Source organism: Labeo rohita, chromosome 9 (genome assembly GCF_022985175.1).
Source record: "Labeo rohita strain BAU-BD-2019 chromosome 9, IGBB_LRoh.1.0, whole genome shotgun sequence".
In the NCBI taxonomy this organism is placed as follows: domain Eukaryota; kingdom Metazoa; phylum Chordata; class Actinopteri; order Cypriniformes; family Cyprinidae; genus Labeo; species Labeo rohita.
Genome location: NC_066877.1, coordinates 42,138,056 through 42,162,822, shown reverse-complemented (window position 1 = coordinate 42,162,822; position 24,767 = coordinate 42,138,056). Strand labels below are relative to the sequence as shown.

General features: G+C 40.8%; 1 protein-coding gene and 1 long non-coding RNA gene across 3 annotated transcripts in view; one reads left to right on the top strand and one right to left on the bottom strand.

The window, feature by feature from the left end:
- Positions 1–24,767, top strand: part of LOC127171041 (growth hormone receptor) — a 56,594-nt gene that overhangs the window by 7,394 nt on the left and 24,433 nt on the right. The window lies entirely within an intron of this gene.
- Positions 12,060–24,433, bottom strand: LOC127171069 (uncharacterized). Its single transcript, XR_007828457.1, has 2 exons — positions 24,303–24,433; positions 12,060–12,526 (listed from the first exon to the last, which is right to left on the bottom strand). It is a non-coding gene; the product is annotated as an uncharacterized LOC127171069 (long non-coding RNA).

Below are 24,767 nucleotides of genomic sequence, written 5' to 3'. Positions count from 1 at the left end.
TGTAACACAGAATCAGGCATTACAGGGGGTGAAGCAGACACCAGACATTGAGACAGACAAAAAGGGCTCCACTCTACTACCATATGATGAGCCCAATCAATAAGAGGGTTGTGCTTGGTAAGCCAGGTATGCCCCAAAACTATGGGAGCGGAGGGAGAGTGAATGAGGAGGAAACAAATCTCCTCAATGTGATTGCCAGATGTGGTCAAGTGAACAAGTCCAGTGACAGATGTGATCTTGGTGAGAGGAGTTCCACAAAGTGTACTGGTGGAGACAGCATTGTCTAAGGGAAAAACTGGAATATTCCAGCTCTTGGTCGATAGCTCTTGGTCAATGAGAGCCAATGAGAGCAACGACAGGATGGTTAACCCCCCCCTGACTGAACAACTGCCTGGAGAGTGGTACGACCACCAGAGGGCAGCAGAGCCACAGTCACGCTTACCGTGTGTGACCATCCTCCAGAGGGGGGTTGCTTCCTGTGAGGGCAGCTTGTGACAACATGCCCCACCTCTGCACAATAGAGGCACAAACCGTTGGTGATCCGATGGCGTGGCGGCGTTCACGGGCAGTGAGGTGAGCACGGCCGATCTGCATCGGTTCCTCCTCAGAGAACCCAAGTCGTGGTGGTGTGGCTCCTTTAGCGCCAGGTGAGGGATCGGAGCTCTCGTGCATGGTGTCAGTGCGGAGATGTTGAGACCTAAGGGTCAGGCGGAAATCAACCCGCGTGGCGAGTTCCACTGGCCCATCGAGTGTAGTGGGCAGCTCTAGGGAGTATATCTCATCCTTAATGCGTTCCGATAATCCATGGAGGAAATGGTCCCATAACGCCTTGTCGTTCCAGCCGCTAGATGAGGCGAGTGTGCGGAACTCAATAGCGTAATCCGACACCGACCTGGTGCCTTGACGCAGCAGAGAAAGCGCCCGTGCCGCTTCATTACCCAGAGCTGACCGATCAAAGACCTTCCGAAGCTCCTTGGAGAAGTTGGTGAAGGAAGTGCAGCATGCGCTCTCATTGTCCCACATAGCTGTTCCCCCTTCTCTACCGACCCCAATAAGATGCATAATCACAAATGCAACCTTGGAACTCTCAGTGGGAAAACAGGAAGGCTGTAAAGAGAAGGTCAAGGAACATTGCGACAAGAAGGAACGGCAAGAAGTAGGCTCACCCGCGTAAGGAGCCGGAGGATTAAGGCGGGGCTCGGATCGGCGTGATGTGGGCATCTCCTCTTTGGCCGGAACCGTCAGCGGGCTGATCTGAATCTGGTCGAGGCGCTGGGAGATCGCGACGAGCTGTTGTGTAAGGTTGGTCACGGCCTGATGCGATGCATTTATCTCCTCTTGCTGGCGTCCTAGGAGGATGCCTTGTTGAACGATCGCTCGGCGGACTTCTGTATCCTCAGCTGAGTCCATAATTGGTGGGTATGTTCTGTTAAAAGATACGACGGAGGACTCAAATGCAGTTCAAACAAAAGTGGAAGTTTATTCAAAACTTCAGAACACAAAGCAGCAAAAGGTGAAAAACAAAAAGGCCAGGCGAATAAAGTCAAGTGGCAATCCAGCGCTGCATCCACAGAGACAGAGTGCAGCGAGGAACAATCGGAGAGAGCACGGTCTAGCGCTTCCAATCCGGCCTCACAGTCCGCATAGAAAGCATTTAACATCTCGCCTGTGGATCCTGGACACAGAACACAAGTGTTTAGTAAAGCAAAACAACACCAAAAGACATATCCACGCCGAAAGAAGACAAAGACAGCAAATAAATAGGCAGAGGAAATGATCAACAGGTGTGGGTTGATTGAGCGCGCAGCGCTGTGAGTAGCGCTGATTGCTCCACCCTGTAAGGGTGAGAACCGACAGGATGAAAACAAAACCCACGTGCACTTGACAGTGACAGCACACAGGTAAAAGGGAAAAGGAGAAGACACAGAATCATGACACACTCTGTCATGATAATCTTAATATCTTGTAGTGTGTGATGTGCCACAATTTTCAAATCTTGTAGTGTGTGCATGTTTAAGATTTCAGGGAAGATAATCTGCAAAGATTCTCCTTATGTGTGCGCTGCAACCAGATTTCATAATCGGTTAGGTGAGTCCTGTAGTGTGAGCCCGGCTTTAGTGAGCACTTCTCCTTTGCCGAGATAATTCATTCACCTCACAGGTGTGGCATATCAAGATACTGATTAGACAGCATGATTGTTGCACAGGTGTGCCTTAGGCTGGCCACAATAAAAGGCCACTCTAAAATGTGCAGTTTTATCACACAGCGCAATGCCACAGATATCGCAAGTTTTGAGGGACCGTGCAATTGGCATGCTGACTGCAGGAATGTCCACCAGAGCTGTTGCCTGTGAATTGAATGTTTATTTCTCTACCATAAACCGTCTCCAAAGGCGTTTCAGAGAATTTGGCAGGACATCCAACTGGCCTCACAACCGCAGACCACATGTAACCACACCAGCCCAGGACCTCCAAAGAATTTCTGCACAAACTGTCAGAAACCATCTACGGGGAGCTCATCTGCATGCTCATCGTCCTCATCGGAGTCTCGACCTGACTGCAGTTCATCGTTGTAACCGACTTGACTGGGCAAATGCTCACATTCGATGGCGTCTGGCACTTTGGAGAGGTGTTCTTTTCACGGATGAATCCTGGTTTTCACTGTACAGGGCAGACGGCAAACAGCGTGTATGGCGCGTTTGCTGATGTCAACGTTGTGGATCGAGTGGCTCATGGTGGCGGTGGGGTTATGGTATGGGCAGGCGTATGTTATGGACAACGAACACAAGTGCATTTTATTGATGGCATTTTGAATGCACAGAGATACCGTGACGAGATCCTGAGGCCCATTGTTGTGCCATTCATCCACGACCATCACCTCATGTTGCAGCATGATAATGCACGGCCCCATGTTGCAAGGATCTGTACCCAATTCCTGGAAGCTGAAAACATCCCAGTTCTTGCATGGGCAGCATACTCACCGGACATGTCACCCATTGAGCATGGTTGGGATGCTCTGGATCGGCGTATATACGACAGCGTGTTCCAGTTCCTGCCAATATCCAGCAACTTTACACAGCCATTAAAGAGGAGTGGACCAACATTCCACAGGCCACAATCAACAACCTGATCAACTCTATGCCAAGGAGATGTGTTGCACTGGGTGTGGCAAATGGTGGTCACACTGACTGGTTTTCGGACCCCCCCGGACCCACCCGGACCCACCCAACACAGTAATACTGCACATTTTAGAATGGCCTTTTATTGTGGCCACTCTAAGGCACACCTGTGCAGTAATCATGCTGTCTAATCAGTATCTTAATATGCCACACCTGTGAGGTGGATGGATTATCTCAGCAAAGGAGAAGTGCTCACTAACACAGATTTAGACAGATTTGTGAACAATATTTGAGAAATAGGCTTTTTGTGTAAATAGAAAAAGTCTTAGATCTTAGAGTTCAGCTCATGAAAAATGGGAGCAAAAACAAAGGTGTTGCGTTTATAATTTTGGTCAGTGTATGTGTTGGTTGTGCGAACTCCATCAAGGATTCCAATCCCCTGCCACATAGTGAGCCAGGTGGTGCCAGACTCACCAATGACAATGAGGACCTTGGCTTGAAGTGTTCAGCTTCAAAGCCAACTTGACTAATAGTCTCTGCAGCTGGAACGCTGCCACTGAGCCCCCTATCATAGATCTGCCACATTCTTCCTGGAAGTTTATGGTGAGAACCCGTTCTCAGTCTGCGTCCATTTTTCAGTCCCGGTTGCCCTCATTTCCTTGACGGCTTCAGGCAAATTGGGTATGGGAAGCCCCTTCCATCAAAGTGGCCATTGGCGTGCATCTTTGCATTCCATGTCCCCAGTACAGACCGGCAAGGCTGTACACCCTTCTGAGTCCTGCAGAGCTACATAGTATCCAGAGCCTACTCTGTGGCTGATCAAACTAGTCCTGCTCTCCATACGATGGTGGCCCTCCAGGTTCTCTGGCCAAACTCCTCTGCACCTTGGATGAATCTGCCTAGATCATTCTGCTTTCAAAAAGCTGCACAGTGAGATCTGTCTGCTTTGCATGGTAGTTAGTTAGTCTATGACCTAAGCAGTCAGTCTGTTGGCTCTTGAGTGAGTTAACCCTCATAGGTCGTTCAGAGATATTTTTTCCTGAGAACGCTAAAAAAGACAACAGATCGTACAGCTAAGAGCAATACATTATTCAAATCTGTGAAGGGTCTACTTTTATTTCTATACACTCACAATAACAACAAAACTCTGTGCTTTTGTAAAATAAGGAAAACAAACAGGGTGCCCTTTCTGCTATCTCAGTCTCCATGAACTTCCTTCTGAAAGTGCATCACAAAAATGAACTAAAATTCAGTAAATACTTGACACACAGACATGAGAAATATGTAGAAATAATAGAAAGCATACAATGTCAACTTTTAAATGAAGTTATTTCAAAAACAAATATTAAACTTGGCTAAAAAACAATTTAGCCAAGAGCTCTCTGTCCCAGGTAGTAGTCTTCCTGGGTAAAGTTATCAGTTCAGCCCAGATGCGGGCCTGGCTCATGCCGGTTGTCTCTTAAGTGATTTCTCTGCCTCCTTCACATGTTTCCCCTCCAATTCTGACCTCTTCACTTCACCTCCAATAAATTGCAAAAAGGTCCAGGAAGGAGGTGGAATGGAGGCAGATCAGGGGGAGGGATGGTGGGCCAATCTTGTGTGAAGAAAAATGGCCTGGAGCCAAAGGTCTCCACCACCAAATTCTGCAGCACAAGCTGCCACCTCTGGAGGTTTAGAAACCAATTCTGGATCGAATTCATAAATGCAGCACGTTCTGGACCAGATTTAGAAATTGGAATGGGCTCTGAATCAAACTCATAAAGCAGGAGCAAATTTGTAGACTACAGCAGGCTCTGGAGTAAACTCATAGAGTAGAGCAGGCTCTGGAGCAGACTCGTAAATTGGAGCAAACTCTGGAGTGAATTCATAGACTTGAGCGGCCTCAGGAGTGGATTCTTGGACTGAAGCGGTCTCTGACTGGGTCTGATCAGAGCGGATCTCAAATAAATTTATCTCGATTCAAGACTGTTTAGATAGATGTACTAGAAAACAAGTCAGAATTACAAAAAACATTTTTCAATGCTGAATATTATATTGAGAGACTTAAAGATTATGTTTCTATAAATGAGACTGCAGTTGTGCTGCAACTACCTTCTCAAGTATTTTAACAACATATGGGAGGTTTGATATTGGTCTAAAAGTGTGTAGAACTGTGTTATCAAGACCAGGCTTCTTAAGAATTGGGGTGATGGCATTAATAGCTAGGGACAATGGTTTGACAAGTTTGTTGATCTCAGATCTTTTGTTCGTTAAATATAAGTTTTGGTTTTTTAAAGTAACATTCGCCAGCAGAAGACTGATCATAATCTGTTTGATCAATTTTGCCTTTTCAAATCATCACGACTTCCCTAAAATAAACAATTCAAGCATAAAACAATGTTAGTTTAAACGTTAAACACCTACAAATGTGCACTATCAGGCACATATTCAATCGTTTGTGCAGAGAGTGGAAGCTGAAGCCGCTTTGCAAGACATGGACTTTTATTTGTGTGCACTCACAATATCAACAGAATGCTGCAAATGGTTCTTTTATAAAATAAAGAACATAAACATGCGCTTTCTGTCGTCTCAACAGGAGCGCTTCACAAAAATGAACCGAAACTCACCGAATACAACTGAGTGAAGCTCTAAATTATTACTTAACGAAATAAAACAAATCGACAACAAAAAAATCTTTCAATATGTAATCTGTAAAGATGCTTTTCTCTCTAAAGGTACGTCCAAAGAGGAAACTTTATCCCTGCAACACTGACTATACAATAGTTTATTAATAAATAATTCAAAAATCTCCTTACTATTTTCCCCCCAACACATTTATGGTAATAACTTTTGCCGGTGCTTTGCAGCAAGCTTGAGCCTATTACATGTACTTGAATGCGGAACTGTTCCAGCTGTGCTGAAGGTGCGCTCGCTGCTGCTGACTGAGACACTAAATGCCTACTGAGCCAGTTTCGAAAGTAAAAGTGAAGTCTCGTGTTGTTTCCACCAGCGCAGATTTTTTGTTTTCATAAGTAATTGGTGGATGTCTAAAATATAAAAATAAGGAAACGCCTAAAACTGGCCCGAAGCCCGGCCCTAGGGGCGTAAAAATGTCAGGGCCCGTCAGGCTAGGGCTGAAATGCAGGGCTCTATTGTGCAGTGTTAAGTGCTTCTTTATATTTCACCACTGAATCTGAAAAAGCAATTGCATGCACCGCAAGGGAAGATTTTTTATAAAGTTATTCAAACACCTATGTCACTGTTTATTCGGAAGTTCAGACGCTTTGCCCAAACATCCAAATAGCACTGTTCCATTGAATCCAAACTTTAAGTCCCAAGAAAACACATCCAAATGCTCTGATATGATGATGTCGCTGTTTATTCGTACGTGTAACATAAGGAGACTGTACAGCGGCTTTGAAACAATCTGTATAATATAAAGTGTTATAAATTTATAGATATACATTTTTTAACAATACTGCTTTCATATACAGCAATAGTTTGTAGTAACACAGGAAGGGAGATCCGCCATCTGCTGGCAACTTCAGTGTTGTGTGTCACATGACTTATGTCTGTCACTGTGACAATCTGACTATAATGTTATACATTTGCTACCTAAATGGAGAAATAAACTCAAGCAGCAAGCAGTCATCACTAGAGACGTTCAGGTATGGACAAATAACTGTGTTGAGCAACTTTAGGACTACTTTGATGATGAGAAGAATGTGATTCGGACCAAAATGGTCAGAATTTTCCCTAATAATAAGACATGGGTTGAAATCTTTTTTGTTTGAGTGATAAAAAGAGATCATTTTACAGTGGCGACCTTTTTACTTTCAGAGAGTAAAAAAGTGTTGATAGGGATAAACTGAAAGAAAAACTCAGTCTTGGAGGGCTGGTACCCTGCAGAGTTTAGCTTTAACCCTAATTAAACACACTTTAACCAGCTAATCAAGCTCTTCCTAGGCATACTAGAAACTTCAATACAAACACATACTCTTTTATGACCCAGAAAATGATAAAAATGTGTTCTCATCTCATGCAGCAAAAGTAGAAGTGGTACATTTAAAACGCTGCATCTTTAACTGCATGACAGGATAATATATGAGCTGTAAGTTTCCTGATGATGTTTTGCCAGCTTTTTTTAACATCACAACTGAAAACATATGGAATATTTGGAGACAGGTATACAAATGAGTATGTTTTGACATAGCTTGACTGATTTATTATTTTAAAAGAAGTCAGCATGGTTTACTTGCATTGATAGGTTACTGATGTGCATGTAAACTGGGAAAATTGGTTATTTTAGTAAGCTGATATTTTTGAGTTTCATTTCGAGGGAACATCAAACTGCGTCCTCTTGGGTGTTTGGAGGGGTACAGAGGGTCAGATTGACATTTTTTTTTGGTAAAGAAGCAATTGTATACAATTGTATATGACCCTTTCTATGCAAAACCAATAAAAAAATTATCCCCCCCAAAAAAACTGCGTCCTCTAGGGGTTGCTATGGGAAACACCTCCGGCGCAACTGGGTCCTGAAGCATACATCTAAACACGACAATAACATTTGTGGTGATAGCCTGTGACGTCACTACCAGTATGACCACAGTATAAAAGGGCACTGGGAGAACACATCACCCTCTTCTCCATCTTTAGTGACCGATGGTTTATGTTAGCAGAAGCTAAGCACAACTAGGAGTGCATGTTCTCTCGCCAGAGGCTTTGCTCTGATACCCGCAGTTTCACGTGGCTCGTGTGTTGTGCGTGTGGTGAAGAGCAAGTGCGTTCAGCTCTCAAGGGAGTTGAATGCCCTCGCTGTGTTCATCGCGCGTTGCGGTGAGAATGATCTGTATTTACCTGCAATTTGCGGGTCATGGACAGAACGTTAATAAGGACCTGATGGGGAAATCTCTGCCCTATCAGTAATTTCCTATGGAATTGTATGATGTGGGTATCTGTCTGCAGTTAATAGACAGATGATTTATATCATGTTCTTATCGGATAACCACATTATACTGCACTCATTTCTCAGGTTGTATGACTTTCTCTTCATATTTCTATTGCTAGTTTTACGTGACTAACTAGCTTTCTCTGCAGCGCTATGTGGACCTGTCTCTGTACCTTTTTGACTTTGTTACAGGGTCATCATGCTTGCTGGATCATGCAGCCAAATAGGCTTCCGTGGGAGCTTCCTTGGCCTTCAGGTCCCCAGTATAGTGCTGCAACCCCAGGACTCGAGTCCTCTCCCTTTGGGCCTGGTTGGGACCCATGCTCTCTATTGAGATAGGGGGTACAAAGCGACACTTAACTGTGTCACTTCACGACCTCTCGTTAGGCCCTGCCAGACTGCCCTTCTACCTGGCATCTCCTTCTGGTCGAGCCTGGAAATGCTCCCCTCACTACAAGGGTTAGCTATGAGCATATCGCTCCCAGTTGTGTCTTGAGGGCCTGTCTCATCTTAAGAGCCAAGGGCGCTGCTCCACAGAATTCTATATGCTACTATACAGAGTTGTTGAGCCATCGCTGCCACCTCTGCCTCTATGCAGATGGGTTCCGGTTGGAATGTGGGATCTCTTTTGAGCTGGATCCCATTTCCTATGGCAACTTTTGCGGTTGCTCTGCAACCCAATCCCCCCAGACACGGTCATGCTTCCCTTACTGTGGGAGGGTCTCTGTGAGCCTGCTGGTCCTGGGTGGGTTTTTGTGAGCTCTCTCTCTACCTGAGAGCTAGGTGCTTTGCCCTGGGGCTAATGATTGCTTGGTTGAGCTGGGTTCCCCTTGGTTAAGGTCCACTCCTCTTCCCCTTGAGCTCTGCCTCAATGACATTAGGTGGTTTGGCCACTTGCCAAAAGTTTCACCCTGAAAAGTTGCCCCTATCTGGCAGAGCCTAGCAGTGCTCCCCTCACCTTGAGGGTTTCCTTTGAGCAAACGGCTCCCAATCAAGTGTCTGAGGCCTCTTCTTAGGTCCTCCGCTCTTGGAGCGTCATTTAGCAGCTGCCGCAGGCTGTTAGGCCTCTTTCTGCCTCCCTGTTACACTGCTCTCCTCGTTGGTTGAGCTTAAGCAGAGCTCCCCTCACCTTTGAGGGTTACCTTTAAGCATGACCACTCCCAACTGAGCATTTGAGTTCACCTCTTACTGGTTTTCCGCTCCTTGAGCTCCATTACACAGCAGCCTCGAGTTGTTAGGCCTCTTTCTGCCTCCCTGCTAAGCTGCTCTCCTGTCGGTCAAGCATAAACAGTGCTCCCCTCACCTTTGAGGGTAACCTCTGAGCATGTTGCTCCCAACTGAGCGTTTGAGACCATCACTTATTGGACCCGTGAAGCTCCACAGAGCAGCAGCCTCAGGTCATTAGGCCTCTTTTTGCCTCCCTGTTAGGCTGCTCTCCTTATTGGTCGAGCATAAGCAGTGCTCCCCTCCTCTTAGGGGGTTTCCTTTGTGGAAAGGTTGTGCTAGTAATGACGTCACAGGCTATCGCCGGCCAATGTTATTATTGTGCTTAGATGTATGCTTTAGGACCCAGACGTGCTGAAGGCTTTCCCCTTACCGACCCCTAGAGGACGCAGTGTCTCGTTCCCTTCTCAGGGAGGCATGGTTACATGCGTAACCTGAGACGTTATCAGCTTACAGGTGTGCATGTAAACATTTTCAATGATATGAATAACTTTTTTTAGAAGATTCAATACTGATGTTAGCAGTCTTAACTGTGATAGTATTTGTCACACCATCCCATATTGCTCCCCTACTAATGTATCAGAGTTAGAAGTAATTGCTAAAAACAAATTACCTATCAGTGTGTTAAGAAAAATAATCTTGTTTTAAAATGCCCTTATTGTGGATTTTTGTAAATTACCTTTCATGCGGTGTGTAATACAGCTCTAAGTGAATGAAAAATCTTGCAGTTTTAAATCTGAAAGTGCACCGTGTATAAAGGTCTCTTAAAAGTAAGAGTCCACTCTAAATCACTGAAATTAGATGCTTTTGTGGATGTTAGTATCAGCCTCATGTCACGTCCACAGAATGTTGGCTAAACGTCTGATGTATACGGCACACTTAGCTGTTTCGAAGTCCTCATCGGATTGGTTAGATTTTACAGGATTTTCAGGAGACGTGTGTGTCGCGTTCTTTAACGTTCCACCTGGAAACAAAGATGCTGTGGCGCCAAGCCCCCTCACGAAAGAAGAAAGCCGTCATGTCTACAGCTGTGACGACGAGCGCCTATTAGGATCAACTAAAGGCTGGATTTTTCATTTCGCTAGATAAGACCCTTATTCCTTGGCTGGGATCGTTTAGAGCCCTTTGAAGCTGCATTGAAACTACATTTTTTTTAAACTTGAATCCACTGAACACCATGAAAGTCCTCTATATGCAGAAAAATCCTGGAACATTTTCCTTAAAAACCTTAAATACTTTGCGACTCAAGAAAGAGAGACATGAATATCCTGGATGACATGGGGTGAGTAAATTACCAGGACATTTTTATTCCGGAAGTGGCGTAATCCTTTAAAAACTGGTGCTCTCATGTACTCTGTAGCATGCAAAATAAGTATTTAGTTGTGTGTGTTGTGTTCACTCCGCGCAGCTTGTAGGTCTCTGGCTAACTGGCTAACAGCAATATCTGTTTGCTCGAAATTGTCTAGAAATGTGTGAATGAATAGTGAACATTTGTTGTTTTTATTACTTGGAGTTCTAATAAAGAGTAGAGCAATATGTTGGTGTATAAAGTAGTACTTTATTAATACGTTTCTGCGTTGTTCTAACCCATATGTTATTGCTGTTTGGGTGTTTAATGTAATGGTGTTGGGCGTTCTGTTTCTGTTTCATGCATGCAGTAGACCAATCACGACAGACTCGGTCATCGGACCTATTCGCTGCAGATTAGCTTCACGCAAAGGTGAAAATATATCATAGCGCGAATAAGGAATAAATAAATGCATATTATAAGACAATGAAAGTGTTTTTTGACCTTGCATGCATGTCAACCTGTTGTTGGGGACTCCCAAAACCAAAATATGAACCTTTCATAAACCATAATAGAGTATTTCAACTTAACCCTCTGGCAGATCATTCTACTTTTTTTTTAAACAGAATTTGCTTAATTTAGTTTTTTTTGTCCCCAGGAAACAAGACTAAATGTTACATGTATTTTATTTGCTCAAGATGCATTTACTTATGTCATCATTTAAGAATTTTTTGGATATTTTGACTAGGGGTGTAACAGTACACAAACATGATGGTTCGGTACGTACCTCAGTTTTGACGTTACAGTTTGCTACAGCAGGGGGGAAAACAAAATTGCTTTTGTTTATTAAACAGTGGTTTACTGAACAAATAGCTATTTCTTTAAATAGATTCAGTTCTTTTTATATGCAGAATCAGCAGGTTTGGAGTGAGTCAGAACACACTGGAGATTGTTTACAAATATAACAAGCTCTTGGTATGGCCACCTGTAAGCAGAAAAATACTTTGGCAATATTTTGGCCACTGTGTTGGATGTGGTGGAAAAGCAGAGTGTATTCTGAAAGATTTGACTCGTCTTTCGTACAACCAGTTTGTTCCATTGCTCTGAGAGGTGCTTTTTAATGCCTAGTGCAAAGAGAAATATTTACAAAAGATCTTTTGTTCATGCTGCAATTGGATATATGAATCAAAAGGTCATTTGATAGTGTTGTGTGGTATGTGTATGTGTTTGTGTCTGGTATTGCTGGTGTGGTCAAAGACAAATTTCAACCATGGTTAACAATAAAGTTGTATTGTAGAGTATTGTTTTTATTTATGCATGCCAGGCCTAATCAAGATGCCAGCACAAAAACACATTTTTTTGTTTAATTATCGTTATCGAACTTTTATCTTTTTAGATCTGCTTTACAGCAAAATTTGGATTGTCCCTACAACTGTCTGATTCCATAATTAATACTTTTGATTGATTGATTGATTGTGCAACAGAAACAAAGGTGACTTCACTTGAGAGTTTGTGACATGATTTTATGATCTCTGAACATCCTCAGAGCTTGTAGAGAGCTTGATACATTACATTACCCATTACATTAACTGACTGAAATCAGGTTTTTATTGGAGAACATGAATGAGATATTTATTGGAGAACATGAATGAGATATTTACTTCCAGAATCTGACTGTTGTGCTGCCGGTGAAGGTTAAGCAGATGACGTTAACAGACGACAGTTGAGCACATTAATGACAAACAGCCTGTTGATTCATGTTGAGATGAAAAGAGGATGTTTGTCCCATTGGAGCCGCTGACCTTTCCATCATCACAGTGTATCCGATATATTAACGCTTGTCCAATTACAGCAGTTGTCTGTGTTGTTCATGTGTCCACTGGGACAGTAAAGGTCAGTTTGTTTTCTTCATCTGTGGGCTGGTCAAATCACTCTTCCTCTCATGCATTAATGCATCTCACACAGTCTTCTGGTGCAGAAAAATACAGAATTATGCAAGGCAGGTTTTAATGGGATGTATAAGAGTTTTTTAATGAACCTTTGCAATCACCTTTCCTAAAAAAACGTGCTAGTTAGCAAGTTTTGTGGCTAAATGGGGCTAAAGTAAACAGAACACGGCTTGTCACTGCATTTAAAGGAACATCCAACAGATTGGGTTGATTTCTGCAGAGCTGATTTTGAAGGTAAAAAGGTGTTGTTTTACACTACCATTGAGAAATTTTAACCAAAGTATGTTATAGACCCTAAAGAGTCATATCAACTTGTGGAAAATGGGCATCCGATGACCCCTTTAAAGGCACATTTTTGCTGCAAAGTGAAAGTTGTAGAAACCAGATGGTTAAATATGGTTTTAAACTCTTTATGGTCAGAACATGACAAACATGTCATGTTTTTGAATTCTTTACACTTTTACAATAATTTTTCCTTAACAAAAAAAAATGTTCTTATTAAAAAAAATAATAATTTCTTAGTTTCTGCATGTTCTAATGAGCAATATTGTTTCAAATCAAGAAACAGGTTTGTGTAACCTGGATAATATTAATAATATTACTTTTTTTGACTGTTAGAAATGTATATTTGATAGTAGCTTGAGTTAGGATGCAGAATTTATGTTCATTATCAAAATCAGTAACATCTGCAAAAATTGTAGCAACCTTTATTTTTTTATTTGGTGAAAATTAATTATTTTGACTTAGATTTTTTTGTAACCATTAACCATTGGTCTTCCATAGTAAAAAAAAAACAAAAAAAGTTTTTTTATGAATAGACTCCGCGTTTTCGCTGTATGATGAGTTATTTTTAGGGGACAGTAAATATACACTGCTATACAAGCTGCACATTGACTACTCTAAAATATATCCAAGTTTCTTTTCTATAGTATTGTTCCTTAAGAAGATATACTAAAACATTGCTGAAATGTGAGGGGTGTACTCACTTTTGTGAGATACTGTAAGCCTGTTGTTGGGGACTCCCAAATCCAAATTGATTTGGTTTTGGGGACTCCCAATTTTTAGTCACTATTTTCACTATTTTTAGTTTCACTATTTTTACCACATTAAAAGAAATGAACACTCATGTTTAGATAACCACTGACCCAGTTAAAAAACTAAACTAAAAATAAATCATCTTTGAGAGTACAGGTGTTTTGGGGGCCCTATGCAGCTTGTGTATTTTGCATATAGGGAGGATCGGCTCTGCTTTTAATATGCCAGTAAACTGTTGTAGATGCAATTATTATAAATCTTCAGAAAAAACTTGTATTTGTGAAGTACTGTAGTCTATTATTATTATATTTATTAGTGTTCTTTATATTGCCCATTGTCAGTAGATCAGTTGGCTTTCTTACATTAATTTACCCTGTGCAGTAAATCTGGCCCTTAGTTTTTTTATTAGCTTTAAATTAGGTTTGTTGTCTAGTGTTTTAAACGATTTGTTAATGCAAGGTGATGCAGGAGAATGCTCTGTACTGGTTTTATTGGATCTTACTGCTGCTTTTGATACAGTTGATCAATGTATATTATGTGAGAGGCTTAGACAGTATGTTGGTGTCTCTGGGACAGTCTTGAGTTGGTTTTCATCATACTTATCTCTGTAAGAGTTCAAACTTATACCTCATCAATAGCACCTTTGTCCTGTGGTGTTCCCCAGGGTTCCGTTTTGGCCCCATTGCTTTTCGCTTTGTATTTGCTGCCTCTGGGGCAACTGATAAATAATTTTGAAGGCATCTGCTATCACTGCTATGCAGATGATATTCAACTATATATTGCTTTGAAGCCTCATGAAATTTCAACATTGTCTACTCTTTTAAAGTGCCCCTATTATGCCATTTTAAAGGTTGCTAATATTGTTTTAAAGGGGTCATCAGATGCTAAGTTCACTTTTTCATGTTGTTTGAACATTAATGTGTGTTGGCAGTGTATGTACAAATCTACCCTATAATGATAAAAATCCATGCAGTGGTTTTTAATTCATCTGTAAAAATAATATCAAATCGAGCCGTTCTCAGATGCCTGTCGTTGTGGCGTCACACAGACAGATGCCACTCCCACGATAGTTGATTGACATGAGCGTCTTACCTCAGATCAGCTGTAACAGTCCAGTAACTTTCCATGTTTTGATCCCAGAGCAGGGATGAAAGTTAGACAAGAATATCTCCGATTGAGCGATTGAGGTGTTGTGTTGCTGGATGTAATAATGAACATAGTGGTCGTCATTTACTCCCGACATCTGAGCTGCTGAAGATGCAGTGGATTAGGTTTGTTTGTGAAGGGAATGTGCATCCCGATCTACATATATCCGTCTGTGTTCACGCGAATCATTCATGATCCAGCTTCACTTACAGCAGAAGTGACTATAAGCGTTTTTTATGAATCTTTGTGATCCCCTTTCCTTATAACGTGGTAGTTAGGAAGTTTAGCGGCGAAGCAGTTCGAAGAATCAGTCTCTCTAAACCCCTCCTTTCTGTGAGCCCTCACTGCTGTGATTGGTCAGATGGCGCAGTCCTTTATGATTGGTCTACTGCGTACAGCGTGTCGGAGAACGAAACGCCCATTGCCATAACTGACTGACAGCCCTGGATACTTGTCAATACATAGAAAAGATGGCATAGATTTTACCATACCAATTTGAGTCGGAGTCTGACGATAAAACGGCTGAAGCGGCTGATCGACAAGTTAACACGGTCTACTGTGGAAAGTGCTCATAATTTGCTTATGTAAGCGAACCGGGCTCACCTCTATGTTGTAAACTTCAACATCGTATAATGCATTAAGGCGGCTTTCACACCGAACGCGGAGAGCGGCAAAAGTTCATTTGAACAACTCATTTAAACTTCGTCGGCGGCATGCGCGCCTTTTGCGCTCCGCTGCGCGTGCACTTTGGTCAAGGCAGAAGCAGTTGAAACGAATGGGTTTCATAGCACAGCGCTTTCCGCATTCGGTGTGGAAGCTGCTTCATGCGCCATCCTTTATCATTACTCCAACTAATGAGACAGACAGACAGTCAAGCTGCATCAATCACAAATTGTCAGACTACAGTGGGTCCACAGCTGAACAACAGAACTACAGAAGCGTGATTTAGCCGGTTAGCATGACATGTGCAGGGTTGTAACACAACATAACATACACAATTACGTATTTTGAACGATCGTTAGAAAATACAATCTTTGTAGATTCATCATCTTTTGGAAGTGAATATAAAACAATTTCACTCACAGCGTAGGATACAGCGTCTTCTGTATAATGTTTGTGTAAATTTCCATGTGACGTAAACCACATGTAAATTTTACTGTTTGTGGGCGGGCATGTTGTTTGCGAAGTAAAACATGGGCGGACATTATGGAAATGTGTTACTTACTGACGTACAGCTGTAACAGAAAAAGATTTGAATTCCTGACGACTCGTTCAGGCAAATGTGAGCCGACTCTTTTTTTGATAGACAATAACTTTATGTATCGTGCACTGTCGGCTTCACAAATTTGCAGATAGTTTATGTTCACATACAGCTACATGACACACTGCATGAAAGATCATATTTGAAAAGGCATAATAGGAGCACTTTAAATAGTATAAACTCTACTAAAGTGTGGATGGCAAATAATTACTTACAGTTAAAACCTGAAAAAACAGAAGTATTTCTCTCAGCTCCTGTTGGTGTTCTCCCAAAAGTGATGGAAAGTCTTGGTTCTTTATTACAATCTGTTAAAACTACTATTCATAATCTAGGTGTTCATATGGGACAAGCTCGACATTATTTGGCTCGCAACTCTTTTTTTTTATCTCTTGAGAAACACTGCAAAATTGAGGTTAGTTGTGGGAATGGAAATTATTATACATGCATTTATTTCCTCCCACCTTGATTATTGCAACCCTCTTTTTACCTGTCTTAGTAATTAATCCCTTAAATGTTTACAAGTGGTTCAAAATGCTGCTGCTGAGCTTTTAACCAAGTCATTAAAGAGATCTCACATAAACCCGATTTTAAATTCTTTTACATTGGCTCCCTGTCAAATTTAGAATTCATTTTAAAATTCTCGTGTTTGGTTTTAGAGCGTTGCATGGTCAAGCCCCTGTGTATATACGAGATATACACGCATATATGCAACCCTACAACTCTAGTAGGAATCTGAGATCCTCAAATCAGATCCTGCTAGTTGTTCCACACTCTGGATTGAAGACATATGGCGTCTGCACCTTTGAAGTAGGGATGTGCCGATCCGATATTCATATCGGGTATCGGCTCCGATACTGCCTTTCTTTTTAGATCGGGTATCGGTCATAGAGGGTCGATCCAAATGTGATATTGTGCATATTATTGTGTGCTACTGTTAAGACATATAAAAACATTATACAGCACAATAACCTTTTTTGTGTGCTATATTCCAAATCTTCTGAAGCCATACCATAGCTTAATGTGAGGTACATATGAATAAATTTACGTCCTTACATATAAGTTCAGACAAACTCTTCTCTCCGCTGTGGTAGTCAGTCATTCGTTCAGCCTTCAAACCCAGCTCGTGTTCGGTTACGACAGTCAGTTCGATAAAGCTCTCTCCAAGATCATTCTGCTTGATTTGTGGATAAATGTCTATGATTTCACATAAAATTGTAGTTTTTGTGTCTGTGAGAACAAAACACAAGAGAAGAAAAACTATAGATAATTTTTAACACGCACAGTAACTTAATTTAAAACTGTTAAAAGAAAGGCTCAATAAACTGTTGCACAGATATTATAAACTACGCATCAGTTTCTCTTCCCTCTGTGTTTTGAACCTTTTAATGCAAAGCGCTGTGTGCTGTGACTCCGTGTTGCTTCAAGTGCATCATTCTGCACACCGGTTGTGCATATTGTAAGCACTGTGTGCCGCGCTGTATTTGTTTTGTCCTATCTATCATATGCTGTTGCCTTATTTAAAAATATGCTATACATTTAAAAGAAATGTATTCTAATTGTATATACTTATATATAAATACAGTTTTTCATGAATAGATTTTATAATAATATAAATAGCAATTTGTAATATTTTAAATATTTTAAAAAACACTTTTATTTGTTTCCCACAAAATAATGTTTTTTTTTCCCACAAAATGTTTGGATTTTTAAAATTACTGTGCACTTATTTTTCTAGAATAACTTTTGCTGCTGAATTATCCACTAACATAGTTTATGATGTATGTTTTGTCACTAATTATGAATATGCATATAGTTTTTCAGATTTATTATTTTATTTTTCTTTATAATTAAGTAGTCTGACACAGATATATAAATTCTACATTTATTTAAATAGGGGAAAAAAAAAACTTAACTGGTATCAGATCAGTATCGGTATCGGCCAGTCATCTAAGTGTCATTTCTATTTTTATTCTTCATTGTACAATTTAAAGAAATTATGGTTTTTGAGGAAAGCATTTCAGGATTTTTCTTCATATAATGGACTTAATTGGTGCCCCGATTTTGAACTTCCAAAAATTTAGTTTAAATGCAGCTTCAAAGGCTCTCAACGATCCCAGTCGAGGAAGAATTCGAGATTTTTTTCGAAAAAAATTTTATTTATACTTTTTAAGCACAAAAGCTCATGTAGCACAGGCTCTGGGATGCGCGTCCACAACGCTACGAATTAGTGATGGGTCGTTCTTGAACGATTCTTTCATTTTGAATCTTTAATGTGACTCGGGAAGAACAAGTCGTCTCGGGAGTGATTCGTTCAGTCGCGCATGCGCAACATCCTATGGACTACTTGCACTGAGCCTTGTGACGCACTTCCGTTTTTAAAGCGTACGGTTCAGTTATTTCCGGTCATGTTTGTTTTCAGTGCGCTGTAATCATCTAGTTGACTTAAACGCCTGTTAAAATGAGATTTCGCAGGATGATTTCAAATCCGGAAATTTTCAGAGACAGGAGAAGACATATTCTGATGATTACTGAGTACAGAATTTTCCAAACTCAACGGAACGTGAAGTTTTAATCCAACATGAACCCATCTGAGAAAGTAGAGGCTAGTAATCATACGTGATTGTTTCACCACAGGGTGTCAGTTCTGTACACTAGTGCCCTAATCGCGACTCTGTGTTTGTAAGATCTGATGAATAAGTTCATAATGAACCTTTATTTATCTGTATTAAATATGTTAGTCACTATTCTGTGTCTTATTCTGTGTCATCATTTCACTGTATGTAGTCTAATGCCAAAATATAAATATTAGGGCTGGGAATTTAACGTGTTAATTAGATTAATTAATCACAGAAAAAATAATGCGTTAATATTTTTAACGCAATTAACATGCCCCGGCCCCCCTACAGACCTGTAACGTTACACTTTGTAGAACTGCAGCAAGCTAGTAACAAAATTAACAAGCTGCAAAACGAAAAGGACGAAGAACTGCAATTTTAAGTGCAAAAGAGATGCTAGCGGAACCATTGATAAAACCAAAGTCATTTGCGTTGTTTGTGACAAGGAAATTGCCTATCATCGAAGCAGTTCTAGTTTGAAATACCACCTGAACTCAAAGCATGTTTTAGTGAGCTCGGTAGTCACCTCACCCCCGGCCGCGACAGTCAGCAAGCTCCGCCAAACCACGCTGACTGAGACGAGTCACCGCAAATTAAGTAAGTCTATATCGCCATCATTAACAAATGCGATATCTAAATGGATTGCAATGGACTGTAGGCCTGTTAATGTTGTGGAAGACAAGGGGCTTATGGATGCATTCGAATCGCTTCCTCCGACACAACCTACACTCTACCGTCAAGAGGTACAGTACTTTCGAGAATAAATCAGCTGTGTGACAGAAAAAATATCAAAACGGGACAGCTTAGCTCAAGCTAAACATGTGGCCCTAACCGGAGATCACTGGACGTCGATCAGTAATCACAACTAGGTGTTACTGTGCACTTCATCGATTGTGACTGGAAACTTGCGTCCTTCGCGTTAACTGTGCTGAAGTCAGTCACACAGCACTATTCTGATGCATGTGCCGAACAGTTTCTAACAGTGGCTGACGACTGGGGCATCCAGGAAAAGGTGACCACAGTCGGAACTGACAGTGCACGCAACATGGTCACAGCGGCAAGAAAGCGTCCCTTTCATCACAAGTTACAATTGTCATATACTGTAACCTAATTCATAGTCAGTGATAAAAATATCATGACCATTGTAGCCTAAGTTATAGGCTTGTATACAAAAATAAATGGTAAAAAACTGCTTCTTGTAATGTCTGTATGTATGTGCGATTAAATGCGATTAATTAGATTAATTAATCGCCACACCATGTAATTAATTAGATCAAAAATTTTGATCGCTTGACAGCACTAATAAATATTCAATAGTCGCACTGTCAATGTGTTACTGTTAAAAATGATTTCATGAGTTCGCCTGTGTCACACCCCTGGACTTTTTAGTTGGTTTCTCCCATCATTTCCCCCTGCAGCTCTGTGTGTTTTGGTTTCTCCCTCATTGTCTGCACCTGTGGGTGTTAATCAGTCTGTCTATTTAATGTGTGTGTTTACCCTCCTACCTTGTCAGACCTTATCGTTACCTCCCTGTGTTTCCTGTTCCTTGTGGTTTATTAAAGACTGTTCGTTTCACCACGTCGTTGTTCGTCTGTTCCTGCCTGAAGCGTGACAGCCTGCCCATCCAGTCCTGATGGACAATGGTAAACAAACTTGGCTTGCTGTCCTTAATGGAGGCTCGAACCTGAGGCTCGGCTTGAGCATCGAGTTCAACCCCCCGTTGCGATATTACCTAGAGGGAGAATGACAGAAATAGAGGAGAAGAAGGGGAGGTGGAGGAATGCCGGAAGAACTGACAGTGGGACGGTGCAATGAGAGCTGCTTATATAGACTCGTAATGATGATTGACAGGACTGAATGATCAACCTACATTTGGAACTTCATTTAAATGTTTAACATTGTGAGATAAGACAGTTACCTCACATTCATTCAATCATTTTAAACAATGGAATAAGCAATAGCGGCTCGGAATAAGAGCACCAACACACACAAACAAATGGTTTTACTACAAATAAAACCAAAAGTTGCAATTGAAGTTAAACCATATAACCACAAATTAACTTGGGTTTTATTACACTGTCCATAGTTTAACGATGGTAGGCTATTTGAAGCTATTTGTTGTTAAACAAATGGGAAAAATGGGAAAAACATGGCACTTTTACTATAGTAAAATCCATGGTTAATTTTTGTAAGGGTGTTTATCAGTCAGACTCATTTGAAACTGTACATTCATCAGGTATGAAATATGATCAGTGAAAGGAAAATACTGTTCATGAGAATGCTGCAGGTAAGTGGGGAAATGTATTTATTTATTATTCAGAATCCACATACCGAAGGGAAATATGTTTATAGTAACCTTTCAGCAGGTTGAATATGATTAATTGCTTTTTTTAAAGAAATGCCAGCCCTAAATGTAGTAATAATCTGCGTTCTCATGAGAAACAGATAAGAAACAGATAAGAGGTGAGGTGAGCTAATCATAGACTAAAGATCCAGGTAAACAATGAATGAATCTTTTCTGTTTCTTATAGCATTATAGTTTTGTCTTGTTTGTAGTGTGAGCAACATTTGTGTAAGCAGTAGATGTGTTAGGGAAGTAACATGTAACGTTTTAATTATATTTTGCTAAAATGACTGGAAAGACTCGAAAAAAGATTTGTTCATTTTGCTGAACGAGACTCAAAGGTCTGCGTCGGTAAAATGATCCGAACTTCCCATCACTACTAGGAATCACATGTAAGTTCGTCGTCTGTGTACTGAGTATGGCAAAAAACTATTTTCTCCTACAACTTGAGAGGAGGACATTGTTGTACCTTTTTGTTTGTAAACAGCGTTTACAAATTTACTTGCACTTTCTTAGTCTTTGCGTGTTCGCTTTGTAAACACTGGGTCTGTAGTTCCGCCTACGTTCCGTGTGACCTTTCGACTGAAGATTCAATAGTACGTAACGTCTGAACGTGCATCCCAGAGCCTGTGCTACACCAGCTTTTGTGCTTAAAAAGTATAACAAAAATTTATTTTCAGAAAAAAATGAGCGATCGTTTCATTAGATAAGACTCTTCTTCCTCGGCTGGGATCGTTTAGAGCCTTTGAAGCTGCATTTAAACTACATTTTAGAAGTTCAAACTTGGGGGCACCATATCAGTCCATTATATGGAGAAAAATCCTGAAATGTTTTCCTCAAAAAACATAATTTCTACAGTTTAAAAACAGTTTTCCCTCACAAAGTTTTTCCACCATTTGATGAGATGATATAAATCCTGCTGCGTTTGCAGTGATGGTGGTGGTTCTGCTGAATTCAGCATCCATCCCTGCCTAAATAAGTATTAGTTGTATAAACTGTCATCATGTTTGAAACTTTTCAGTAATACACAGACGTGCAATGAGTTTTGTCAACCTGAATTTGTGCACTATCGAGTCATTAATTTGCATTTGCTGCGCTGTGACGTGTGGGGATGAATCTGGTCCAGTAGGTTTTAGCCTCGTTCACACGGACTTGCTGAGTTTTCAGAACTCTCCAGTGTGTTTGTAGGCTGTTGTAATATGATATGCTGCAAATATCAGGATTATTCCATTATCTCATCTGTAAGGTCTTCTTCGTGAACACAAGCAGCACATTACTTCACAAAGTGTGTGTGAGATGCGCACATTACTGCATCTGACCGAAGAGTGAACAACCGGCAAGGCGTTTGTCCCTCCAGAGAGCCGTTACCACCGTGAATGTGGAGAAAGAGAAGAGTCGGGTTCAAAAAGGTAGAGATGTTCAGCTGTTAAGTGTGTATGTGCTGAAGCGGCAGGTGGCGTGAGAATTGAACACGGGCTCTGTGTGAAGCGCTTGAAAGGAACTCTGGGTTTTTAATCGGACTCTGTCCTGCTGATTTTAAAGGTCCGTTAGGCTTCTTTTCTACAGACACGTGAAAAGTTTCTGCATTCCTCCTGCTATGGCTTGCTTCCTGATCTAGCGTTCTAATAAACCTGGCATGACCTACTCTGAATACAGCTGGATCTGTGACAAATAGCTTGTGTTCCTTTATTGTAAATTGCTGTAAATGTACTGAAGTCTGTGTCTGTCACTGTCACGGATCCCGTTTGGGCATAAAACACCTGATCTATCTTTGAGATGACAGTAGGTTCATTTCATTATATATTAGATATCATGTGTTGATATGGCTGATGGATATTATATAGTTTTTTATAACACATAACATATGACCAGTTAATGCAAGAAACAGAATAAGGTAAAACTGTTTCAATAAAACCTGAATCATACAGAGACAACGGATATTAATTAAGATAACTCCTTAGGTAAAGCAGTAAATTTTGGAATATTTTACAGAGTTTTTTTTATATTGCTATTAAACATATTTTACTGAACTGCACAGTTCTTCATGTACATAGGCAAGTTTTGTTAACTGATGTGTTTTTAAGGAGGTGTTTTATAACTTCTTATATATTCTAACCTTTTTATAACTATTCTTGCGTTTATGTTAAAGGTCCTAAGTGTGTATTTATTTTATTGTTATTGCATTTGTTCTCACCTTGAGGATAACCCCGCTGCTGACATGTCATTAAAAAGAGTATATACTTACATTTTGAACCCTAATGTTGTTTATTCGTCATACAGGATGTTTATCATCAAACGTGTTACTTGCTAATGGTTTGGATCATAAACAGTGGGTTGATTTTCTAGATAGTCAGGCTCCATTTGCGAGCCAAAGAGTAAAAAGACATCCTTCTTCTGCCGTTACGTGAGCATCGAGCAGAAAACCGACAGACTAAATTATTTACAGTTGCGTTTTTAGTTTCTGCATGCATCGGTGTGAATCTCATGAAACCAGCTCACATAATGATTATGATGATTACACTTACATTCTTATTAATGAAATGTGCACAACAAAAAAACCCACTGAGAATTATTTAAATTGTAAAATATTTATCATCATGGTATTTCTTTGTGGTGCTGCCTTATATCAGTTAATAATTAATTCTGTTTTGTGAGATTAACCCATGCAAATATTCACTGCTCTACTTGTTGAGTGTCTGAAGCTTCATACCATCAGTGTTTTGTCACTGCTTTTTCAGCTTTAAGACACTGGACGCGTTCTCACATGTTAAATATCACCCTCGGGTCATGAGCAGTCACACATTCAGTCAGAGATGTGGCTACTGTGGTTTTCAGTATCTACATGTTTTCCTGAGACAGGTGCTTTCAGTTTGTGTGTTTTCCTCACGTTCACACGGCTGTAATTTGCGCCTGTCGCAGCCCAGCACATTTGATCGTGTATTAAGCAGCAGATCCCTCAGATCAGATGTTGCCTTAGTAAACCAAAGACAATTAGGTGCAAAGTACAGGTAGATTAGAAGCGTCTGTGGTGTTTACGTGCAGCTGATCTCCAGCGTTACCTGAGTAAGTGTGAAGCACATTCAGAGACATGGAGCGGTAAATGGCTCATTTGCTCTCACACACATATGCGGTTCTGAAGCTTTATGAATCCAGACTGAAGTCCACACTGTGATCGCTTCCGCTTATGGCATCTATCTGTCTTTATTACTCTGTGTGTAGATCTGGTTCAGTGAAAGCTGCCTGTTGTTGTCATCAGCGTGACGGTTGTTTGACTAGTCAGCGGTACAGACCTGTGTCTGATAAAGAATCTGTAGAAAATCTGACTGTCTGAAACTGTGATGCATGCCCAGGCATGCTGTATTAGGTCAGATTAGTTAAAGTTAGAGTTAACTTACTCAGACGATGAAGCGGCTGATCTGCAGTGATCTGGCGTGTCACTAGAGGACATGATGAGCAGAGATTCCCTCCGTATTTAATGGCTGTCACCACATTTAGATGTGTGTGCTGGAGCTCGTCGTATGTGGAGTTTGTTCTTATTTGTGAACTTGTTCAAATCGAGGTAAGCATGTGTAGCGCCCCCATTAATACCCTTACGGGGGAAGCCTAACCTGAGTTCTTTTAAAATCTGATGAATGCTCGAATTTCTGTTATTCTAGTAAGGGTAAAAAATTAAACGGGTTGTGGGTGATCTCAAATAAACTTACTGTAGAAAAAAGAAATAAAATGACAGAATAAGCAACAACAGTTGAAGCAAATGGAGAAACACTTTACTGAATGTAAAGTAGAATAGTAAACACAAAAATATGAACTGGAAAATAATCAAAAGACAGTTGACTGTGTATTTCTTTTCTAGTCCTAAA